This window comes from Schistocerca gregaria, chromosome X (genome assembly GCF_023897955.1).
Source record: "Schistocerca gregaria isolate iqSchGreg1 chromosome X, iqSchGreg1.2, whole genome shotgun sequence".
NCBI classification, from domain to species: domain Eukaryota; kingdom Metazoa; phylum Arthropoda; class Insecta; order Orthoptera; family Acrididae; genus Schistocerca; species Schistocerca gregaria.
In genome coordinates this window covers 269,654,329-269,672,493 of record NC_064931.1, presented here as the reverse complement: position 1 = coordinate 269,672,493, position 18,165 = coordinate 269,654,329, and the positions used below count along the sequence as shown (strand labels likewise).

The 18,165-nt window shown below is 44.1% G+C and overlaps 1 non-coding gene across 1 annotated transcript; it reads right to left on the bottom strand.

Moving 5' to 3' along the window:
- Positions 1–2,428: 2,428 nt before the first annotated feature.
- On the bottom strand, positions 2,429–2,503 carry Trnas-cga (transfer RNA serine (anticodon CGA)). Its single transcript has one exon. It is a non-coding gene; the product is annotated as a tRNA-Ser (tRNA).
- Between the last annotated feature and the right edge of the window lie 15,662 nt (positions 2,504–18,165).

The window sequence follows — 18,165 nt, the reverse complement described above, 5'->3', positions numbered from 1 at the left end:
CATTTGCATGAGCCCGTGAGATATAAATGCGATCTAATCTGCTCGCCGAATGACTTGTCACATAGGTGTATCCCGGTGCATCTCCATGTCGTAATTCCCACGTGCCACTAAGTACAAGGTCGCTGACAACGATTCGCAACTCCTGGCTGATGTTTGCTTGCGGCCATTGGTCATTCTGGCTAAGAACACAGTTAAAATCTCCACCAATTATTACACATTCATAACGTCCATGGAAAAGTGGTGCAATATCTTCTGCATAAAATCGCGCCCTTTCCCGCCGCCGATTGTTTCCCGACGGTGCATAAAGATTGATGATGCGTGTCCCAAACTTCGTGAAAGCCATTCCCCTAGCCGACGGAAGGTAACACACGTTTTCCACGGGGAAGCCATCTCGCACGTAAACTGCCACCCCACTCCCATTGTGATCTCCATGTGACGAATAGGATTGGTAGCCTGCGATGTGTGGGAGTGCAGCTATGTGGACTTCCTGCAGCAAAGCAATATCCGCATCAGATGCCCAAATCGTTTCCTTCAGTAGGTGTATTTTGGTTGGTGAACGCACGTCATTTATATTTAATGTCGCAATACGGTTCGCATGGCGTTGAATCCCACTCTGTCGAGGCGCAACAATATCTCCCTGCATCGGCGCTGGGGGCTGAGTTAGAAGACGTTCTCTCGCCCCTCTCTCTTCACCTTCAGATATTACTAGGCCGTCTTTGTGGGTGCCGGCTGCCTCTGTATGACGTCCGGCGCCTCCTCAATATCGTCATACCACATCTTTGCAGGCAGTGATATACTCGTGTCCATAGCCACAGCATCTGCGTCTGGAGAGCCAACTGGTTGTGGTTCCTCTTCAGCATCACCACGTCCCGCTACCGTCAATGTGACAGACCGCTGCGGGTCTGATCGAACAGTTTCCATTGCCTCATCCTGCTTCGTAGAGGCTGTTGTGTCGTCTTGCTCCACAGGCGCATCGTCGTTGGGGCAAGGGAAGTCATCCCTAGGAGATGTCGTGCGACGACGCCGTTTCCTCCTTTTCGGGGAATGTTGTTTGCGTGATCTTCCTTCCGTGTCCTCAGATTGTAGGGAATCACGGCTGCCCGACAGAAAAGCATCCGTAGGAACTGGAAGTGTTTCGAGTCCCATCGTTGTAGTTGGCGGGAGTTCGGTCGAAACTGATGTTGTCGTCACAGAGTGCGTTCCAGACGGAACAGCATCCGTAGTGGCTGGAACTGCTTCGTGTACTATCGGTGTGTTCGGTAGGAGTTCGGTGTCAACTGATGTTGTCGCCGTAGATTGTATGCTCGATGGAGCAGCATCCTCTGTCATCCCGACGTCTGCTACAAGGTTTCGGAGAGTGCCATCGGGAACTTCCGCCGGGGCTGTGTCCTTTCGGTCATCAGCGGACGCAGTGAGGGCTTTGGCATAGGTGATCGGTAGTACTGTCATCTCTGACGACGGCTCCCGCACATCTGAAGGCAGTTGCGTAATCCGCCGTTGCATACAGTTCGACCTGAGGTGTCCCTCCTGGCCACAGCCAGAACATGTACGTGGTTGCCCATCGTAAATCACCACCGCCCTACAACCACCAATTGTCAGATAGGATGGTACATGCTTCTGAAGATCAATAGTGATCTGTCTCACTCCGTTAAGCACGGGGTACGTGGCGAATTGTGTCCAGCATTCTGCTGTGTGACCATGTACCGTGCCGTATGGCTTAAAAGCCTCAATAACTTCGTCAGCCGGGAGCTCAAATGGCAGCTCAAAAACACGTATTGTCCGTACACCCAGACCAGCATGTTCTACAGTTACCGTGCCGACATTCCCGTCACTATGGCAAAATCGAAGACCTGCTTTTGTCGCCTGTAGAATTCTCTCACACGCCGCGTCATTTACCATCTTAACATATACCGTGGGACTAACGATGGACAGGTGAATTCCGACAATATCGTTTGGCGGTATCTTGACGTCCTCTCGTATGAATCGTTCCACTGCTAAAGCCTTTGGTCTTTCGTAGTCTTTGTAGAAATTGAATCGTAATGTAGTTTTTCTGTACTTGTTCGCCATGATCGTTGTTATTAGCCCGCGCGCAGACTAAGTCGACAAGTAAACAAACACTCGCACACGCCGCACAGGCGGAAGTATCGGACCTCCGCTCCGCACGGCCGCTAGCGCTGAACTGCACCATCTGAGCTATCGAAGCACGACTCACGGCCGGTACTCACAGCTTTACTTCTGCCAGTATCCGTCTCCTACCTTCCAAACTTTACAGAAGCTCTCCTGCGAACCTTGCAGAACTAGCACTCCTGAAAGAAAGGATATTCCGGAGACATGGCTTAGCCACAGCCTGGGTGATGTTTCCAGAATGAGATTTTCACTCTGCAGCGGAGTGTGCGCTGATATGAAACTTCCTGGCAGATTAAAACTGTGTGTCCGACCGAGACTCGAACTCGGGACCTTTGCCTTTCGCGGGCAAGTGCTCTACCAACTGAGCTACCGAAGCACGCACAACTAGCGCCCGCTACTCACAGCTTTACTTCTACCAGTATCTCGTCTCCTACCTTCCAAACTTTACAGAAGCTCTTCTGCGAACCTTGCAGAACTAGCACTCCTAAAGAAAGGATACTGCGGAGACATGGCTTAGCCACAGCCTGGGGAATGTTTCCAGAATGAGATTTTCACTCTGCAGTATCTCAGGAGTGCTAATTCTGCAAGGTTCGCAGAAGAGCTTCTGTAAAGTTTGGAAGGTAGGAGACGAGATACTGGTAGAAGTAAACCTGTGAGTACTGGGCCTGAGTCGTGCTTCGGTAGCTCAGATGGTAGAGCACTTGCCCGCGATAGGCAAAGGTCCCGAGTTCGGAGTCTCGGTCGGGCACGTAGTTTTAATCTGCCAGGAAGTTTTGATATCAGCGCACACTCCGCTGCAGAGTGAAAATCTCATTCTGGAAACATTTATCTTTCATAATTTGTCATTCAAATCACATCTCTTAGAAAATACCCTTATTTGATTAGAAACAAAGAGTTCCGTTGTGTTACTGACATTTTTTTGTATTTGCTCTATTCGTGCCTGAATCCTTTTAATATAATAGTTTGATTGTTCTGCCATACGATTCAGTGCATTGGCTATTTTAATTTTGATTCAGAAAGCTAACCACAGATGACAGGTACTGTAAGTGATTTTCAGTTTATTTATTTATTTTTTAACCCACATCAGAGTATCACAATGAACAGCGTGGTATTTATGAATTTTTGAAAGAATGCTGAAATACAACTAAGGTTCTTTAACTTGAGAAGGTCACAGAAGATTGCTTTGACATACACAATGATAAGGAAAATGAAAATATCAAGAATTGAGTTCTCCTCGCGTACGCATATTTCAAATTCATCAGAACCTGGAATCTTCTCTTGTAGTAATTCAAATTCACCACGGAACATAGACATTTTCAAGGAAAACGTATTGTTCATTGTCTACCGTGCGTGATGGACAACCCCTGGAACTAGGAAAGATACCCTACGAGATGACGCTTCGACAGTAGAGATCACAGTAATTCTGTACCGTTATTATAATGTTGTCTAAGCCACTGTTCTCTTCAAGTATTCCGAACAGAATCGAGGATTCGAGATATATCAACTTGATTCAAGAGTTTCTTGACGTTACTGTCCTAAATGACAGTTCAGAATTTAATAACATTGATTCCAGACCCAGCGTTTCGAATTTTTTTCAAGTTTGGTATGACCGGACTTCGATTTATACAGCTCACCTATTCCTCAGATATGCTGAGAACTGTTTCATGTTTACGATGCCTGCCAGGTAAATAAGGAAGGTCTTCCAAAACGTGTTCAGTCAAAATTTAAACAACTCTGAAAGCGTTCATATTTGATGCAGCTGTGTCAAAAACTAATGCCTTACCAGATAACTGGTAACCCATTCCAGTGGAAGTTTCATAGACAACTTCTGCCTGCTCTTTTCCTCAGCACGTTAAAAGACCGAAATATGTCGAAAATTACCTGCATTGAATGAGTAGTGGAATTTTCTTTTCTTTCGAAATACGTGTAAGCGCAATAATTACAAAAGCATAACTACATGACATGATGAACTGTTGAAATCCAAATTCGCTTCGCTCTCGCTTCACGGTTGCCTTTGCTCACTTAGAAACCCTCCTTACAAATAAATGCCTTTGGATTCCACACACGAAACTTGGCCCTCCATTCAGTTGCTGATTGCTCAGAGATTGTGTTTTCTTCAATAGTAATGATCGTCATAGCACCTTCATGTACTATGTCAAGTTTTTAGAAAAAAACTGTTTCTTTTGCTACTGAACCACCAGCGATCTTCCAAAATATTTTAGCAGTTGACTCTATTTCTGATACAAAACTTCTGATTTTGAGATTCCTTTTCCTGTGCTGAAATTTGTGCTTTTCCGAATAAATCACTTCTCATACAGCTAGTGAGACACATAGATGCACGGTCAGTTCAATCACCCAAAAAATTTGAAAGAAAATTTAGGTTTGTCCCACAGATGCCAGTGTACTTCCAGTTATCTCACCCAACACCGGAATAAATATTTTTCTCCCGTAAACGTACTGAAGACAAAGCCATTACACATGCTACGACTGTCATCGTCCCTGCTAAACAACACTTACGCGTTTCGAGTTAGATTGTCGAAAGAAACGGCTGGACAAGTTCTGCGCTCTGTCTGTTATCTTAGGGGCCACTGACACGTCATGTGAGGCGACCAGTGTCAAATGTAAAACGAGAACGCGTTTTGTTATGAAAACTGGAGTAAAAAAAAAACATGTGTACAGAAGACAACAAATGAATTTGCCAAGCAGAAGTAATATTTCACGAAGATAACGTCTCTTCCTGGATATTCCAATTCTGAAGACCAGCTGTACAGTTTCCGCTTACCCTATTCACCCCAACCTTCACAGCTCATTTTACATGATATTGAAGCAAATTTGGAAATAGCCCTAGGAAAATTGCCAATTTTCTTTAAGTGGCAGTGTGTGTTGCACCTGGAGGATAATCGGCCACTGTGACCTAGCGGTTCTAGGCGCTTCAGTCCGGAACCGCGAATCCTGCCTCGGGCGTGGATGTGTGTGATGTCGTTAGGTTTAAATAGTTCTAAGTCTAGGGGACTGATGACCTCAGATGTTAAGTCTCATAGTTCTTAGAGCCATTTTGAACCTGGAGGATAGTATACCTAGGAACACACGATGTTTCCTGGTCTATGATTTAGTCTACTGACCGATTTTAGAATCACATGAAGTAACTCGCACTAGAGGTTAAAGTAAGCAGTTTCCGGTATTTTCTACCGTTTTTGTTTAGGGCAGCGTTCGTAAAAATTACGAGTTTACATACTTAAGTTCTGTATAACATATTAAAGCTATTTTAACGATAATGTTAATTCTTCTGTTGCAGACTTATATGGTGAGTTAAACTCGGTACATTTTTAAAACTATTTATATAACGTGCTGACGGTTAATCCATGCGTTGTCAGTAATGCATTATCTTGTGCCTTGAAACGGAAGGTTTCTTTACCCCGGAACATGAGATATTTGCAAAGGAGCTGTGCTTCTTTAGAGGAATCTGTTTATTCTTCTGTTACATACTTATATGATGAGTTAAACTCGGTATATTTTAAAACCATTTATATAACGTGCGGGCGGTTAATCCACACGTTGTCAGTAATGCGTTATCTTGTGCCTTGAAACAGGTCTCTTTACCCCGGAACATGTGATATTTGCAAAGGATCTGTGTTACTTTAATGTCTTAACAATTTTCCCTGTCTCGGAAATCGAAATTTGCGAAAGCTGCCAATAGCTTCTACTTCAAATGTTTTTTTTTACAAATAACTGGTTTTTAATAATATTTGTTTTAATTTCATTTCACTTACTGATTATCGATAAGTGGTAGCGTAATAATGTAGTACAAAGAGTGTTAAATACAATATTAACAATACTTTCTTGATTGCAACGCTCTTAATTTGGAGTAGAATATTTCTCCCTAGGTATATGTCTGCGAATGACCTCGGAAAAGTTTTACACATTTGGAAAAATCTTACTTTCCGGAATAATTTTTGTAACATTAGAAAAAGTCTGTAGCGCACATAAAGTGAACGTGTCATTTCAATATGGAATGAGAATATATCTTGAACTTCTATTGCAGGGCTGGCTAGAGGTGGAAGTCTGAAAAGTGTTCCAAGGAACAACACTCTCCCCAATCTTAAAAAAGCTACCTCATTGGACACTGAGTATGTAAAGATCTGGTTAAGTTGCTGATCAACTAACGGAATTACGAACGCCTTGTCAGTCTGGGTAACTGCCGGTTCCTCAGTCCAAGCAGATGGACAGCGTTCACGGGTAGAGTTTACATAGCCCATTTGTTGAGTGAGTGAAATGAGGATGAAAAAGCTCTCAACAGAAAAGGTACATTTCCAATGAACATAAAGAACGGACACCATGTAGAAACCACTACTAGTGTGGGAAAAGGAAACGCAATTGCAGATAATTATCTGTTGATGTCACTAAATAAGAAAAAAGAATCAATACCAAGTCGTGGAGCTTTCGGTTGCTAAGGGAAAAAGTCGCAAACATTCGAAGAAAAGATAAAGTTCGAAACTCGCGAAAAGACGATAACAAGTGTTCGCCAAATATGTCGACCCAAAACTTACACATTGACAATGGCTATGGTATCGTGTCTGCTAACGGTGTGAGAAAGGAAGAAAGCACCACCTAAAAAATAGGGAGCCAAGCCGAGCTTCCGCCAGTGGCAAATAAAAGCCAAAGGCTTGGAAAAGGTATTCTTTTAATGACAGTTTGGTTTTGTTGTGTTGTTAAACGTTGCGCAGTAACGTCATATGTCGACATTATCCGTGAAATATTTTTGTTTTTCTTCGTAAAGTAGTCGTGTTGTGTTTGTGTTACATTCAAATCGATAGTCTGAATACCGTTCCGTACAAAAAAATATTTGTCCTAGACGAGTTCTGACAACAGAAATTTATCTTAAGTTAGCAAATGTCGTTAAGGAGACTGCTCCTTCATTATCAACAGTTAAGAAGCAGGCAGCTGAATCCAGACGTGCTCGTACTTGCTTTAAAGGTGAACCACGCGAACGACGCCCCAAAATAGCGAACGCATCGAGAAGGAGTACTGTATGAAACTGGGCCCTCGGACTGTAAAAAAAAGTATGAACTAGATGACGGCATAAAGATATCGCTAGAAACAATGTGGAATACATTACATTAAAATTTAACTGTGATGAATGAATGTAGGAAAGTTTATGCAAGATAGATGCCGTATTTCTTATATGTTTACTGAAAGGAAATGCGGAAACGAATTTGACAGCAACTTTCCGTTCGTTTTACGCGTTCTAATTTATTTTGTGATGCATCTTCTTCATGTGGATCTGGCGATGCTCCACCACTTCCCAGTATAATCGAAGCCACAAAAAAGTAGTTCAGGCATTCACTATACACCGGAATCTGCCGCTGAGGTGCAAAGTATGTGTGACAGAAACATTTTTAATAGTTTAGGGGTAACTCTGACAATCCCAGATAAAGGAAGGACGGGATATGATAGTTAAACGTCCCGTCGACACCGCTGTCATTAGAGATGTAGCAGATTACGAAAGGACGTGGAAGGAAATCGGCCGCGGGCCGATGTGACCGAGCGGTTCTAAGTGCTTCAGTAAAGAACCGCGCTGCTGCTACGGTCGCAGGTTCGAATCGTGCAACGGTCATGGATGTGTGTGACATCCTTAGGTTAGTCATGTTAAAGTACTTCTAAGTCTAGGGGACTGATGACCTCAGATGTTAAGTCCCATAGTGCTTAGAGCCATTTGAACCATTTGAAGGAAATCGACCGAGCCCTTTTCAATGCAACCATCTCCACAATTGCCTGGAGCGTTTTAGAGAAATTACAGAAAACCCGAATGTGGAGCATGGTGACAATCTGTAATGAAAACGTGGCGTACATTAACCTTTCATTAAAACGGATCACAATTAGATATTTTGAAATTCGCAACATATAGGGATCTTGAAAGTATTAAAAAATAATCATTAAAAGGCCGAAAAGATTGCAGCAAGTCCCAAAATTCCCCTCTGTTCAAGATCGCAGCTGCCTTCATACAATACTAGGAAACGACTATTGAGACCCAAAGTAGAAAGTAGGTAATTTTTCAACAATACGTGGAATGTACAAGGGTTTGATAAAAAGTAAGAGCAACACTACCATAGAGTGAAGGATGTACGTCAAATAACACGCATGCGTGTCTGAAGGGCACTGCAGAGTATATTTTTACATCACGGATGCCGCAATATAGAATTTCATGGCAAGATAAGGCTGCGGTAATAATTATAACTCCTCCCCTGCGCTGGGCCGGCCGCGGTGGTCTAGCGGTTTTAGGCGCTCAGTCCGGAAGCGCGTGACTGCTACGGTCGCAGGTTCGAATCCTGCCTCGGGCATGGATGTGTGTGATGTCCTTAGGTTAGTTAGGTTTAAGTAGTTCTAAGTTCTAGGGGACTTATGACCACAGCAGTTGAATCCCATAGTGCTCAGAGCCATTTGAACCATTTGAACCCTGCGCTGGATGCACAACAACTGTAAGAGTGCAGGACATAGATACACGGTGACATGGAAATTTGGATCAGCCTACCATCAAGATCAGCTTTAATAATGAATTTGGACGACCGAAATCACATGAAATAGAAAGATTTATATGTGAAGAAGTTAATATTGAACCACAAGATATGCTTGGAATCCACTTCTCTATCACAAGCAGTGTGGTATACGTCAAATTGATCAACGACACGGTGTGCACTAAGGTCGTACGTGACCACAAAGATGGACTTAAATATAATCATTCACAAGGCCATGTCGGAACGTTGGCTATTGGTCACACAGGGGTTGGATTACGAACTGTCAGAGTATTTGAGCTACGTCTTGAGGTTCCGGCTGAGATCCTGGTTAACGCGCTATAACCCTATGGTCGGCTACGTAGTCACATAATAGAACAATGTACAGGCTTCACCACGTACCCGGTACTTAATGGTGTGCGACAAATATGGATCGAGCTATAAGACGTGTGCTGTACTATCTCACATTTGGAGGCTGCTGTGCGATAATCATTTACGATGGTTAGCCGATAACTTGCTCAGGTTGTGGTCAGGAAAGTCTCATTCAATCAGCGTGTCTTCAACGAAGAACTATGCTAATACATACAAGTGAAACTGCAGCAACACCTACGGCGACGTCTCTCCCTCTCATACATGCAAATTTGTTCTCGAAGGACGTCCCACTTAACAGTGACCTCACGCAACAGCTGGACAAGCCAGTCGAATAGCCGATGACGACGGATGACGACACGAGCATGGGGACGGCGGCGACGCCACCCATCTAGCAGCACTGTCCGATACCACGAGTACAGAGATCGGAAGAGCAAATGGTTATCTACAGTGAGATAGTGCCAACGGTTGCCTTCATGTCAGAATGCAGTGGCGGCAGGGACTCTCGCTCACATTCGGATACAGAAACGCACACACATAAGCAACAATCTCCGAAACGGCGCAAGAAACGTCTAATCCCGTTGGACGACTGGTTAATACGTATGCAGGGCAACGATGAAGAAACGACAGAGGAATGCGGCCACCTTACAGAGGGTCCCGAGATTTTACATCCAGAAACCATCGTCTCGACAGCAGCATACGTTTTAACAGATGTCCACTGCCAATCCAAGGTAGTACAAGAGGAGACATAGAGAGGCGGGGCTGGAAAGCCCCTGCCAACGGAGAACTTGTCCCAAGGAGACTGGGCTGATAACTGTGAAAGGGATCCCCTGACGGTCGCAAGAAGCAGCATGACTGGGGCGGCGCAACTATAAAGATAAACTTATAACCAACGACAGCTGGCAGGACGGGGTCACGTAACGTGCCAGTACAACAACAGACGGCCTAAGCTCCCACTCGACGGAACGAAGACAAGCATGTCGACTTGCTTCTATCAATATCAATAACATATGGTCGCAGAATAAGATGTCCTTACTCAATGAGGGCCGGCCGCGGTGGTCTAGCGGTTCTAGGCTCTCAGTCCGGAACCGCGCGATTGCTACGGTCGCAGGTTCGAATCCTGCCTCGGGCATGGATGTGTGTGATGTCCTTAGGTTAGTTAGGTTTAAGTAGTTCTAAGTTCTAGGGGACTGATGACCACAGATGTTAAGTCCCATAGTGCTCAGAGCCATTTGAACCAACCTTACTCAAAGAGAGGCTCCAACCAGCGGACATCGACATCGTCCCCCTACAAGAAGTATACGTCGATAAATTTCCTGTCATGTACGGATACGAATCCTACAAATCACACGCCTCCCTCCGAAACTGGCAGCGGCATAGCAGTACTTCTAAAAGAAGGAACACGGCAGGGAATGTACTGTACCTACCGTCGGCGCGGGGATTAGCAATGACAGAACTTGATATACGACTCATCAATGTCTATGCACCGTCCGGTACAGACAGGAGACGAGAGCGTTCCCGCTTCCTCTCAGAGGACATTGCCCCTCTCTTCCAAGGCGACACAACCTATTAATCATAGGCTGCGACTTTAATTGTGTACTTGCACCGAAAGATCAATTATCTCGATATGTCCCCACGACTATGAATGTTGGTGCAGACTGTGCATCTGGTTGACAGGTGGGAATATGCCCATGGCCTCCAATCTGGATACACCCATAGAACGAGTCATCCCGCTAACCGTCTCGACCAAATATATGTCACTCGCAATCTTAAAGCGGACGTCCTGAAAGCGGAGCTGTGGCCTATACTGACCATACGGCATTAATATAGACAATCTCCATCCGGCGACAGCATGTGTGGGGTATCCGAGGTCCTTGGAAAATGTACGCCGCCGACCTGCGGAACTCAGCTTGTCGAGACGCAACTAAAGATGTTTGGAGATCTTGCTAGCGATACCTTCGGTCGTATCCCACTGCCATAAGTTGGTGGATGAGGTGCACCAAACCGGCTCTGCCCCGTGCAGTGATGATATACGGTCGTGAGCAGGCAGTGTGGCGACGTCAGATGATGAACTCCTATTTCACGGTGCTACGGGAATGCGCCGAATAAGTGCCTTCTCCGGAGCGGCAAGCAGCGGTCCAAAATTATATCCATCATACGACGCCAGCTCAAAGGTAAGCTGGTCAGGGCACAGACATTAAATGTGGTTGCAGGAGAATGCCCATCGATGTATCACATCACCAACGAAAGAAAATGACGACGAAGAGCCCTGGTATATGCCGTGGACGCGGACGATGGCAGACGCCTAACATCTCATCAAGAAATAGCCAACGCCTTTGTAGAACATTACAGACGACGTTACACCGCAATGGATTCCGATATGGCGGTCATTAACGAAGTTACACATGTGATTTTTGGCACCACTGAACCAGAGGTGGAAGCACAACTGATGGAGGAGTTTACAGAGGAGGAAGTGATGGAGATCATTGGTAGGTGAGCGGTGAATAAATCGTCGGGACCAGGTGGCCTCCCTCTGGAATTCTATTGGACCTTTAGCTATATGATAGCACCACAATGGACTACCATCTGCCGCTAATTAATGTCTCCTGACGTACCCTTACCACCGGTTGGTACACGGATACGGGACTAACGACCACCGACGCTCCTTAACTGCGACTTTACAACATTTACCAGATTATTAGCATCACGCCTCCGAAGAGTATTGCGCCAGTTGCTCTCACTCGATCAAACCTCACTTGGCGGAGATAACGACATCGGCAGTGCCTCCTCCAAAGTGCTCGTAAATGGACGTACGACAAAATCTCTCATCGAAGCGAGATCGGTCAGACGAGGATGTCCTTTATCTAAATTATTTGCACTGGTTCTCGACTAGTTACTTTGCGGCCTACGGCACCGCTTGACATGACTGACTTGGCAAGGATACACATTTACGTGCAAGCCATATGCGTATGCTGTTTCTGATAGTGCGGACTGAAAACGATATGAGTGTGGCTTTAGATTGGATACGCAAATATGGACCGGCCACTGACAGCCGTATAAATGTGGCAAGTCTGTAGTGATGATTATTGGCGCTGGACTAAAAGAAGAATGTGTAGCACACTTACGGCTCATGGATACCTTGAAATGCCTCACTATTCTTTTACCATCGATATATAACGCACAGCAGAGTACAACTATAAGAGACTACTACAGTCAGTCAGGACGGGCGTCAGACAGGATCCAGCAGGCCGCAACAGTTAACACCTACCTGGCGTTATGAATTCTGTACTTTGCTCAAGTACTCCCAATGCCGGTGATGATAGCATGACGAATGCTGGCGGCGTTCGGTTCCTTCTTGAGTGCAAGTCTACTATTTAAAGTGCTCTCTCTCTTAATAGGGGTGGACCTGGTCTTGCGCATGTTCATGATCGAGGGGTGCCGCTATACTGGACATCAACAGAATGTTAAAACTGTGGTGACGACATCAGACTTCTCTGACAGGAATCTTAATAGAACAACTAGCACCAGTTTCTCGAATGGAGCTAGTGGCGATCCAGCACATATCCCAGTCACACAGCCATATACGCGCTTCTTTTTGTAGAATACAGCTACGTTCAGACGACTCTGGTGGAAACCAGGCCTGCAACGGCGCGTGATATCTACTTGATACTAATGACCGGACGACGGGGCAATCCTATTGAGAGGAAGCATCAACATATTGGTAAGTAGTATGGCGATCGATACGCAATGTTTCCTTAGATACAGAGACAAATGCAATGTGGTACCTAACAGTTAATGGTAAAAATGTCACCCGATATAGACTCCATGCGATTCATATGTCAGATTCACCATTGTGCCCTCAGTGCCAAACTCTGGACAACGATGAACACCACCTCGGCAGAAGTGTGGCGTTTGGCGACACAAATATCGCTTTCTTTCTTCGAATGGGACAACGCAACGTTGTTCCAGAGATTATATTCTTCCCGTACGGGACGTACTACCTAAGTAATAAAACGAACGCAGTACCCTGGCTCCAAGGCCAGACGGTGCTCTATTTGTTCATAGCTTGTAACACCATAGCTCTAATACTCTATTGATTTATTTTGCTTTTGTTTTATTTAATGTTACATCGTTCAGCTTCTGTAAATGTGTTTGATTGAATCGATGACACAAAATTGTTTACTCCTTTTTTGGTAAAAAAACTTTGATGACATGATTTGATTCTATACAGTGTAGTATATCTGTCATTTAAATTCTTTTTCTCAATTGGAGGGAGACAAAACTTACTGTATATATTTGGAATTTGTTTGAATATTTTTTTGTAGAAATGTCAATATGTGCAAATGTTATGTTTTATTTAATGTGTTTGTTTGCTGTTATGTAAACTGCTGACCTTCACTTAGGATTCTTAGTTATTTTGTATGTAAAAGATGTTGTGGTTCCCCTCGGGAACGGAACTGCGGAACTGTGTACAGCGCTCAAATTGTGGTTGGCCTAGGTGGAAAAGGTGAAACAAGAGTCAGTCGGGGACGAGCTACTGAATTGTGCACTGCCATGTTAATGTTGTATATTGTGCCGGTTCCGAGAGAGGCTTTTTCTGCCACTTTCCAATGCCTCGGATGGATGGATAAATAGCTGGAACGATTCTGGAATTGGTATCCATAATCACCACCACGAAGGGACAGAGTCCAGCAATTCTGCCAGCAAATCGATCTACCAACATGCAGTTGCCACCACGTTGCTTAATTACTGTATCGGAATGCTATAATAATGTACAGTGAAGGATCAGCTTATTGGACGTTTTAGTGTGCACAAATATAAGGTAACTTATAACTGAATTCATGTAACTACCTTGATTTTTTCCCTGTTACAACACCTCTTAGGTTCCTCTCCATTTGAACTATGATTACCGAGTGTCCTAGTTTGTGGAAAAAATGAAAGCCTCAAAACATTAAATGATGTCGTTTGATCTTTGGTAATAAGAGAGTGTTCAGATTTACTGTGGATTTAGTGAAATTGTGAGAGGTAGTAAATGTAGTCTTGTGAAAGCCTCCCAGGGATGGAAACAGTCTAATTTAAAGTTTAGTGGAGTTTCAAAGTCTCCTATTAAATCATTTACTTGAATATAGAAGACTGTGGTAATAAAAACTTTTGCTGCTTATTTTATAAACTAAAGCTCTTAAAATTGAGGCTTATAAAGTTTTGCTTAGTTAATGATCATAGTACTACCTGTAGTAAATTTGAAAAGGTGTGTCAGTTTCTTGCAAATTTGTCAACATTGTGTTTAGCTGTAGTAAAAGTGGAAAACTGCATTTATGGAAAATTACATACTCATGATTGCTAAGTGTTTGTCTCTCTTGTGTTTTGGAAGTGCTTATTAATAGTATAACAGAATCCACAGTTTGTCTATTATGCTAATGCTAGGTAACAAGTAATGGGAAGACCACTATTTATGAAAACCATAATTTCTTTATTCAAAAGATAGTGAGAAGCAACCTGTTAGTGGATTCCATTTAACTCTCGTTTTAAATAGTAAAGTATTTAACTGAGAGAGACTTAACCTATGTCCAATTTATGATCCTACAGTGAATGTTAATAGTAATGTTATAAAGACCATTCAGTTTGAACAGTCCCTGAAAGTAATAGTGTGTTTCGGTATATGTTATATTTTTGCCAATAGTTATTGCTGCTTTAGCTGTTAGCTTCAATCTTACCGTAAACATATGTAAGTGTCAGAGTTCCTTGCACTCGCGTGTGACAAAGTATAGGTCATGTTTACCCGTTAAAGTTACTAATAACTATTTTCTTGGACAAGAATGATAATCATTCTCTTGTCTAATTAGGCTGGCGACCGTTTTCTTTTTCCGTTAGACATTGCAGATAGGCAAAAATTTTGTTTGTTACTGTTCAAATATTTACGCAATTCTGACTTTCATTTCCGATAAGCCACCCGCGTTAGGTACAACTCGGTCAACACAACAAAATTCCTCTCAGAGGGTAACACTGCTCTGTTGCGTTATACCATAACTGCTTTAACAAGATAGTTTTGTTTCACAACGCGCCTCCAGCTTTAAGGTTATGGAATAGCAATAGCAGACGGTAGTGTTATAAGCTGGCCCAAAGAATATGGTGGACTTTTGGACATTTTTACAGGAAAGACATCTGAAGATCGTGAGCAGTCCGAAATTCCGACAGTATTTCTCTAACTTCCTATGGAGTGCGTTCCAAGATACCCCCCCTCCCCCCCTCCTCACGCATAGCTGCAGGAACGTCCAGGGTAGGAGAAGTTAAATTATCTATGCGCTGAAAGAATGAAAGGAAGATAAGAATCGGTGGATACCATATATCTACGAAAAGACACACCCATATGATAGAGCAACGGCGGGAATGAAGAACTGGATCTACGGTTCTCCATTGAGCTGTGTTTTTCTTTCGCTATGTTATGCGAATATAATGTTCACTTTAATAGCTTCCAAGCAATACAGAAATATTATTTGTGGTATGATCATGAAGTGGTCGTTGGCGAAATTGAACTTCATTTAAATGTTACATGTGTACCATGGTTCAAATGGCTTTGAGCACTATGGGACTTAACATCTATGGTCATCAGTCCGCTATAACTTAGAACTACTTAAATCTAACTAACCTAAGGACATCACACAACACCCAGCCATCACGAGGTATAGAAAATCCCTGACCCCGCCGTGAATCGAACCCTGGAACCCGGGCGTGGGAAGCGAGAACGCTACCGCACGACTACGAGCTGCGGGCATATGATTTGCTTTATTTGTGAAAGATATTCATTGAAATTTGAAGTGCAGTGGGAGAAGTATTTCTTTTTAACATAATTTTATCGTGTTTTTCAATTTCTGGTGTTTGTTTAAATTTCCGACGATAACTATTTATAACAAATTATTTTACGTCAGTCTAGTTTATAGTTATACTGTTCAGCTGATATATAGATATAAAAAACAAAAACAACAACGAAATTAGCACAGTGGCTAGTGTCGTGGACTTTCAGTTTTGTGTCCCGTGTTCGAAACCCGATTATTGCTTTTTTATTATCTTATTTATTTTTTCATTGAACTATCCTTGTCCGAAGAAAAAAAAGGGCGGTTAAAGCGACCGCTCATTTAAAGCGGGAAATCCGGGCTCCAATTCCGGTCCGGTACAACTTTTCACTGTCACCAATACGCTGTGCAGCTGGAGTCTGATCATATTCGCAATTGCGAACATACACTACTGTCCATTAAAATTGCTACACCACGAAGATCACGTGCTGCAGACGCGAAATTTAACCGACAGGAAGAAGATGCTGTGATATGCAAATGATTAGCTTTTCAGAGCATTCATACAAGGTTGGCGCCGGTGGCGACACCTACAACGTGCTGACATGAGGAAAATTTCCAACCGATTTCTCATACACAAACAGCAGTTGACCGGCGTTACCTGGTGAAACGTTGTTGTGATGCCTCGTGTAAGGAGGAGAAATGCGTACCATCACGTTTCCGACTTTGATAAAGGTCGGATTGTAGCCTATCGCAATTGCGGTTTACCGTATCGCGACATTGCTGCTCGCGTTGGTCGAGATCCAATGGCTGTTAGCAGAATATGGAATCGGTGGGTTCAGGAGGGTAATGCGGAACGCCGTGCTGGATCCCAACGGCCTCGTATCACTAGCAGTGGAGATGACACGCATCTTATCCGCATGGCTGTAACGGATCGTGCAGCCACGTCTAGATCCCTGAGTCAACAGATGGGGACGTTTGCAAGACAACAACCATCTGCACGAGTAGTTCGACGACGTTTGCAGCAGTATCGACTATCAGCTCGGAGACCATGGCTGCGGTTACCCTTGACGCTGCATCACAGACAGGAGCGCCTGCGATGGTGTACTCAAGGACGGACCTGGGTGTACGAATGGCAAAACGTTATTTTTTCGGATGAATGTAGGTTCTGTTTACAGCATCATGATGGTCGCATCCGTGTTTGGCGACATCGCGGTGAACGCACACTGGAAGCGTGTATTCGTCATCGCCATACTGGCGTATCACCCGGCGTGATGGTATGGGGTGCCATTGGTTACAAGTCTCGGTCACCTCTTGTTCGCATTAACGGCACTTTGAACAGTGGACGTTACATTTCAGACTTGTTACGACCCGTGACTCTACCCTTCATTCGATCCCTGCGAAACCCTACATTTCAGCAGGATAATGCACGACTGCGTGTTACAGGTCCTGTACAGGCCTTTCTGGATACAGAAAATGTTAGACTGCTGCCCCTCCATATCTCTCACCAACTGAAAACTTCTGGTCAATGGTGGCCGAGCAACTGGCTCGTCACAATACGCCAGACACTACTCTTGATGAACTGCGGTATCATGTTGAAGCTGCATGGGCAGCTGTACCTGTACACGCCATCCAAGCTCTGTTTGACTCAATGCCCAGTCGTATCAAGGCCGTTATTACGGCCAGAGGTGGCTGTTCTGGGCACTGATTCCTCAGGATCTATGCACCCAAATTACGTGAAAATGTAATCACATGTCAGTTCTAGTATAATATATTTGTCCAATGAATACCCGTTTATCATCTGCATTTCTTCTTGGTATAGCAATTTTAATGGCCAGTAGTGTATTTGTTGTACTTCATATACCTATCGATAGCATACATACATCCTTGTCTGAAGGACACTGCATAGTACATCATATACAAACACAGGCACTGCTATTGAGTACTTTGCAGGTAGTTTCAGCACAAGTTCATTTTTAAAATTTTCAATAAAGATGGGCGGGTGCCACCGAGGTTTTTGCTGAACTGAGGGGACTTAGAGGAACCCTTTGCTGTCTTATTTACGCGTGTATCGCCGGTACTGCCCCGCCAGCTCCTCCGCTCCAACCCCCCCCCCCCCCCACCGCCCCCCGTGATCACGCCACAGGAGGACATGAAATAGTAGGGATGAAAAACCATGAGTCTTCTTTACACAGATCATGTTCAGATTTCGTCTAATGGTTTTGAATGGTCCCTGGTGATTCCAACCTGTACACGAGAGCAGAAATTGTGGTCGCGCTGGCCTCCAAATGGGTAAGACCAAGTTTAATGGGGATGCAGCCCCACAACGTCCTTAGAGAAGGGTAGAAACAGCAGATGGTGTCAGCAGTGTC